Source organism: Oncorhynchus gorbuscha, linkage group LG15 (assembly GCF_021184085.1).
Source record: "Oncorhynchus gorbuscha isolate QuinsamMale2020 ecotype Even-year linkage group LG15, OgorEven_v1.0, whole genome shotgun sequence".
Taxonomy (NCBI): Eukaryota; Metazoa; Chordata; class Actinopteri; order Salmoniformes; family Salmonidae; genus Oncorhynchus; species Oncorhynchus gorbuscha.
In genome coordinates this window covers 14,930,020-14,937,750 of record NC_060187.1, presented here as the reverse complement: position 1 = coordinate 14,937,750, position 7,731 = coordinate 14,930,020, and positions in this window count along the sequence as shown.

The following is a 7,731-nucleotide window of genomic DNA, read 5'->3' as shown; positions in this document are numbered from 1 at the left end:
TTTATACATTTCTCTTTTAAAATGTAATTATTTGTTACGTTTGACTGTGTAAAACTTAGCGGTGGTACTTATTTCTCTGAGAGTGAGGTGGCGATCTAGGAAAAAACATGATTATTTGTCTCTCTGAAATCAAACCATCCACATTTTAATTACATGGATAACAATGAACGCTGAGAGTTGGGAAGCAAGTTTAGGGAGTGAATACATTGAATTAATAAACAAACACAACAAGAAACACGAACAGTGCAACAACATGAAACAATGACAACTGGGGAAAACACCACAGGGAGTGACATCTAAAGGACAGGTAATCAAGGAGGTGATGGAGTCCAGGTGAGTGTCATTATGCGCAGATGCGCGTAACGCTGGTGACAGGTGTGCGCCATAACGAGCAGCCTGGTGACCAAGAGGCCGGAGAGGGAGCACACGTGACAACACATCTGTCATTGAACACCCCTATGCCATGATTAGACAGTGAAAAAACACACTCTTTCATGTATTCTTTAAACAATAATGGCTAATTTACCAATATTTCTGAAAATGTCTATATAGCGATTTGAAATGAAACTCTTCATAAGCGTATTGTTGTATCAATGTTGCTCATACATCTAATTTAGCCTCTTATCAAACGATCATGCTTCTCTACAGGCATGAATCTTGTCATAATGCAGCTCCACGGTGTCTCGTGTCCAAAGTGAATATGTCTTAATAACATGAGGTATGACTTTATCTTTCATCAGAGGCGCTGCACAGGCCTTTCAACAAACAACTCTTTCAGTTGCCAATGGCTAGCTGGGGCTAAGGTTGGGGATGGGGCTGGCGCTTGGGCTAAAGCCTGGGGTTGAGGCTGGAGGGGACAGAGGAGGACAGGACAGGAACCCTCGATCAATCACCACTGTCTTAGGGGTCACCCAGCCAAAACCCGATAGCCGTCCGACGCGGCCAATGATGGAAGTGCCTATTTAAATTTTTCCAACTTAAAAAGAAAAGAAAAAGCTGCCAAAGAGATGAGTTTGCACAAGAGGTGTTGCCCCTCTGACCTCCAGTGCTAGAGGGGTCTGTGCGCTGATTTCACCCCAGCCAGTGGTACCCTCCCTGGGTCTTGAGAAAGCCCGTAAGTTTGTAATGTTTTAGTTATAAACCAACCTACAAACAATGCGGCTGTGTGGCACCCTAATGCACCGTTACTACTTACCCTGCTACATCTGGATCAAAGCGAGCCTGGATGCTCTCTCTCTCTCTCCGTCTCTCATCTACAAACATTTGATGTAGCATGATGAGTGATTTATAAAACAGAGAAGAAGAGGGAGAGAACGTTGTTTAGCTCTTCATAGTGTTTTGCAGGATGTTCTAATTGCAGGAAGCCTTAATGCCATCAAGGATGGCAGGGTGGAATAATCATGGCTATTTGTTTGCGCAGCAGACACACCGATTGCCTTTTAATGGCTGTGCGGTGCTTACAAGTGCTCTGGCTTAAAGTAGATTTTTAATACCTTTCAGAAAATGTTTTTCCTCCTCTGTGAGACGGTATGATGTGCAGCGAAGTTGCTGGATTATGTGGATGATGAAATAAAAACTCCTCATGTCTGCTCTGCAGTTATGCAGGAAGTTAAATGCTGACTTAATCAAAGGCAATAGTTTATCCACTGGTAGAAAGGTTTTGCCTGACCCCTCTCAGAGGCAAGGTTAAAGGTCAAATCACTAAAGAGGATTCTCAAGATGGCCGCCGGTGATTCCCGGTCCTCACCAGTGCTCCAGGGCAGGTACTTTTTGGTATTCTAACTGACAACAAACAACAAAAGCTGCCTTGTCCACCAGGATGCATTGTTACCACTGATTCCACACATCTGGAGGGGAGTGACGGGGCAGGGAGGGGGTCGAACAGGCGAGTCAGATCGGACGAGGGTGGTAGGACAGGGGGGGTTGATGTCCCTCTAGCAATGTCCTAAACCTCGGCCCCCCATGGGGAGTCGAATTAGGTGTTACGGATCCTTTTCACCCTCCACTCCCCCTCAGTGCTTAGCAGGGCAATGATCAACGAGGAGGAGAGGAGAGAGGGGGGCTGGATGGAAGAGAGGAGGAGAGGAGAGAGGGGGTGGATGGAAGAGAGGAGGAGAGGAGAGAGGGGGCTGGATGGAAGAGAGGAGGAGAGGAGAGAGGGGGTGGATGGAAGAGAGGAGGAGAGGAGAGAGGGGGCCTGGATGGAAGAGAGGAGGAGAGGAGAGAGGGGGCTGGATGGAAGAGAGGAGGAGAGAGGGGGCTTAATGGAAGAGAGGAGGAGAGGAGAGAGGGGGTGGATGGAAGAGAGGAGGAGAGGAGAGAGGGGGGCTGGATGGAAGAGAGGAGGAGAGGAGAGAGGGGGCTGGATGGAAGAGAGGAGGAGAGGAGAGAGGGGGGCTGGATGGAAGAGAGGAGGAGAGGATTGATGGAGGAGAGGAGAGGAGAACGAGTGTTCTGATCCTCTCTCAGCTCTGCTCTTCTTGCCCCTCAGATCTTCTACTCTTACAGGCTTCCTTCATTCGCCCCTCAAGGCTTTCTAAACTGCTCCTTTCTCAGCCCATCCACTGTCCCCCCCCCACACACACACACACACACACACACACACACACACACACACACACACACACACACACACACACACACACACACACACACACACACACACACACACACACACACACACACACACGGTAGTGGTTGTGCAACAGATTACACCCCAGATCTGCTTTACTCAAGCTTAATTACATTAATTAGAATATCAGTCGTTAGTAGCCCGTTAATTATGAATGAAGATGTAACGACACCGCCATTAATATTTAATTAAAGGGCAATAAAGTGTTATTTGGCAGCGCTACAAAACTAGACATTAATAAAGGAATGTTCTCAGCCTTAATTAAGGAGAAGAGAGTCCTGTCCCTCTTAAATATCGACCAGAAAGGCCGATAGATAGATAGATAAATAGATAGATAGATAGATAGATAGATAGATAGATAGATAATAGTTTTATTTACACCAACACATGTGCCACAATGGAATAGAGAGGGCCATGGTTGTGGAGAAGGAGATGAACCAATTCATCCTTGTGCTTTGTGTTCAAATGCCACTGGAGTCTATGGTTTTTACTTTACCTATGTTTCCTACCAATCATATACAGTGGGGAATGGAGGTGGAGAAGGATTCTCCACAGCCTTGTGCCTTAGCTGTCAATGCACTGTAAGCCTTGTCCGTATGGTTATTTCTTTAACCATGTTTCCTACCAATCCTATATGGAGTGGGGAACGGTTGTGGAGAAGGAGATAAAGGCATGAAGTACCCTCATCATCATCATCATCATCAGGCTGACCAAAGACTGATAATGTTTCTGGACTTTACTGGATGAAGAGATGAATGAAGTAAGTAGCTAAGTAAGTAACATAGTATCATGACAATAGCAACATTGTAATAGCAAAATGGCAGTGGAAGTTAAAGCAACAACCAGGTATGAAACCATAATAATAATGTGTAACCATTTTGTTGTATTTGCACAGGTAATAAACACAGTTGCCTGTGACTGGAACGAATTGCAAAAATAGCTCAAGTTGGAGACTTTTATCTCCCTCACCAACTTCAAACATCTGCTAACCGATCGCTGCAGCTGTATATAGTCTATCTGCAAATAGCCCACCCATTTTTACCTACCTCATCCCCATACTGTTTTTATTTATTTACTTTTCTACTCTTTTGAACACCAATATCTCTACCTGTACATGACCATCTGATCATTTATCACTCCAGTGTTAATCTGCAAAATTGTAATTATTCGCCTCCCTCCTCATGCCTTTTGCACACAATGTATATAGACTCCCCCTTTTTTTTCCTACTGTGTTATTGACTTGTTAATTGTTTACTCCATGTGTAACTCTGTGTTGTCTGCTCACACTGCTATGCTTTATCTTGGCCAGGTCGCAGTTGCAAATGAGAACTTGTTCTCAACTAGCCTACCTGGTTAAATAAAGGTGAAAAAAAATTATCATTATTGACCATTTGTCATAGATCAGAGGTAATTATTGAAATGTATTTGTAGATTTCATTACACACACACACACACACACACACACACACACACACACACACACACACACACACACACACACACACACACACACACACACACACACACACACACACACACACACACACACACACACACACACACACACACACACACACACGCACGCACACACACACACACACACACACACACACACACACACACACACACACACACACACACACTCACACACACACACACACACGCACACAGACACACACACTCCCAGTAAATTGCGCTTTGGATCAACTCAAACAAGGGAAATTAATCAATAAAGTAGTCTGATTTTTTAAAGAAACAGTGGGAAATAGGTCTACAAAACAGAGATGTTATTGTGGGAATGCCTCACCTGGAATTTAAGCAATGTGTCATCTGGAAAATGGATGAATGAAGTATTCTTCCTTGTAAAAATAAAGGTAGATAAAATGAACATTCTCAACTGAAACACGTTTTATAGCTAACAAAGATTATAGGCAGTAGAAAATAGAGTGGGAATGTGTCATATCATCTGCAATATTTGAGATATTTGAGCTCCATATTAGAGAATTCGTTTTTTTGTGAGTCTCCAATGTGTTTGCTGTCCACCAGAAGAAGAAGGCCTGTAAAGCCCCTCTTTCTTTGTGTACTTATCCTAATTGTCTTGTGTTCTTTGTTTTATGTATTGTAGGCCTAGTAGATGTGAAAAACAAACATTTAGGACATTTATACACATGACACAACTGTGCATAAACATCATCAGAGAGGACAGGGCAGGGCAGAACAGTGTGTGTGTGTGTGTGTGTGTGTGTGTGTGTGTGTGTGTGTGTGTGTGTGTGTGTGTGTGTGTGTGTGTGTGTGTGTGTGTGTGTGTGTGTGTGTGTGTGTGTGTGTGTGTGTGTGTGTGTGTGTGTGTGTGTGTGTGTGTGTTAACATCCGGGCCTGCTCGGAAAACAATCACTCAGCTTTGTATACCCAGCTTGTCTGTACTGTGTAAGGCCAGGCTTCCCAGAAGCACCCTCAGTCACAGCCCATCCCACCAGAGCTACGTGGGATTGTATCCAAAGTTCCCCTAGCCTCATCTCGGCTATGCGAGCGGGCACAGTCCATCGACTGGAAACACCCATGTGGGGCCATTGAGATGGTAAAGCAGGCTTGTTTACACAAGTTTCCCTTTTCTTCTCTCTGTAGTCACCAGTTAACAAAACGAAAAGCCTATGTGGCCCTGGTCTGTGGGCTGGACAGTGGGCTGGGCCGACAGGGCTGTGATTCAGCCTGCACTGCGGCTGGTTGGTCTGTGAGTGCATGTTTACCACAGTGGGTGTGAGCATTGTTTTAACCCAGAAAAAAGAATGTGATCTCTGTGTACGTTTCAGCCTTTATTCTGACAGCAAAGACAGCGGTAATGGAAAGCTTCAAAACATGTGTTGGGTGTAGTTGTCAGGGTCAACAATACACCCAACACACCGAAAACCCCAGAAATGTTAATAGAAGTTTTTTTTTAAATAAAGAGAATATGAAGCGTACAGAAGGGATACAGGAAGAATCTGACTCTCCAGGAAGGGTCTGTGAGTGACACAGGAGTCTGTGTCTGTGGTACTGTCGTGTAATGAACTGGTCAGTGAGGAGAGGCGGACATGATCGATGTCTCCTCTGCGTTGACGTACAGCTCCAGGGAAGGACAGTGACCTACAGAGCTGTGTTGATGAAGTAGCTGACTAAATAACCGTAATAAGGCCTTTTACAGGCCTAAACAGCCTCAACATGGAACATGGATGATGTATAGTATGTAAGATGTTTTCCTTTGTAAGTAAAAGAAGATATGCTGAGCAGTAGTCTCCATATTTTAAGTACATGTGTATCTTAATGCAGAATGTAAGAATACTTCCTCTGCCCCATGACATGGTCTAGAATCCTGATAAAATGTTTCTTTATCATGTAAAACTTAATATGACATTTTAGTAATCCCTGCCATTTTAGTAATCACTACAATTTTAGTAATCACCGCAATTTTAGTAATCACCGCAATTTTAGTAATCACCGCAATTTTAGTAATCACTGTAATTTTAGTAATCACTACAATTTTAGTAATCACCGCAATTTTAGTAATCACCGCAATTTTAGTAATCACCGCAATTTTAGTAATCACTGCAATTTTAGTAATCACTACAATTTTAGTAATCACTACAATTTTAGTAATCACCGCAATTTTAGTAATCACAACAATTTTAGTAATCACTACAATTTTAGTAATCACTACAATTTTAGTAATCACTACAATTTAGTTAATCACTGCAATTTTAGTAATCACTACAATTTTAGTAATCACTGCAATTTTAGTAATCACTACAATTTTAGTAATCACCACAATTTTAGTAATCACTGCAATTTTAGTAATCACTACAATTTTAGTAATCACTGCAATTTTAGTAATCACTGCAATTTTAGTAATCACTGCCATTTTAGTAATCATTGCAATTTTAGTAATCACAAAAATGTTAGTAATCACTGCCATTTTAGTAATCACTGCTTAGTAATCACTGCCATTTTAGTAATCACTGCTTAGTAATCACTGCCATTTTAGTAATCACTGCTTAGTAATCACTGCCATTTTAGTAATCACTGCTTAGTAATCACTGCCATTTTAGTAATCACTGCTTAGTAATCACTGCCATTTTAGTAATCTTAGTAATCACTGCCATTTTAGTAATCATTTAGTAATCACTGCCATTTTAGTAATCACTGCTTAGTAATCACTGCCATTTTAGTAATCACTGCTTAGTAATCACTGCCATTTTAGTAATCACTGCTTAGTAATCACTGCCATTTTAGTAATCACTGCTTAGTAATCACTGCCATTTTAGTAATCACTGCTTAGTAATCACTGCCATTTTAGTAATCACTGCTTAGTAATCACTGCTTAGTAATCACTGCCATTTTAGTAATCACTGCTTAGTAATCACTGCCATTTTAGTAATTTAGTAATCACTGTAATCACTTAGTAATCACTGCCATTTTAGTAATCACTGCTTAGTAATCACTGCCCATTTTAGTAATCACTGCCATTTTAGTAAATCACTGCCATTTTAGTAATCACTGCCATTTTAGTAATCACTGCTTAGTAATCACTGCCATTTTAGTAATCACTGCTTAGTAATCACTGCATTTTAGTAATCACTGCCATTTTAGTAATCACTGTAATCACTGCCATTTTAGTAATCACTGCCATTTTAGTAATCACTGCTTAGTAATCACTGCCATTTTAGTAATCACTGCTTAGTAATCACTGCTTAGTAATCACTGCCATTTTAGTAATCACTGCTTAGTAATCACTGCCATTTTAGTAATCACTGCTTAGTAATCACTGCCATTTTAGTAATCACTGCTTAGTAATCACTGCCATTTTAGCCTCTGTATTTCTATTGCGTCTTGTTAATATTCATACAGAACTGAAGGTTCTCTCTTTCCCTACATCTGACATTAGGCATTAGACTTGATGTAGAAACCTGAGCGGGATCTGCTGTACATAATCAGCTGATGATTGTCTACCCTGCAGAATATATTTGCAAAAGATTATAACTCTTCTGCAGTGACCCCAAAGGATTAGCTAGCTACGTTACTAATAGGCTTCTCTCAATGCTAATATATCCTCCCTGACATTAATG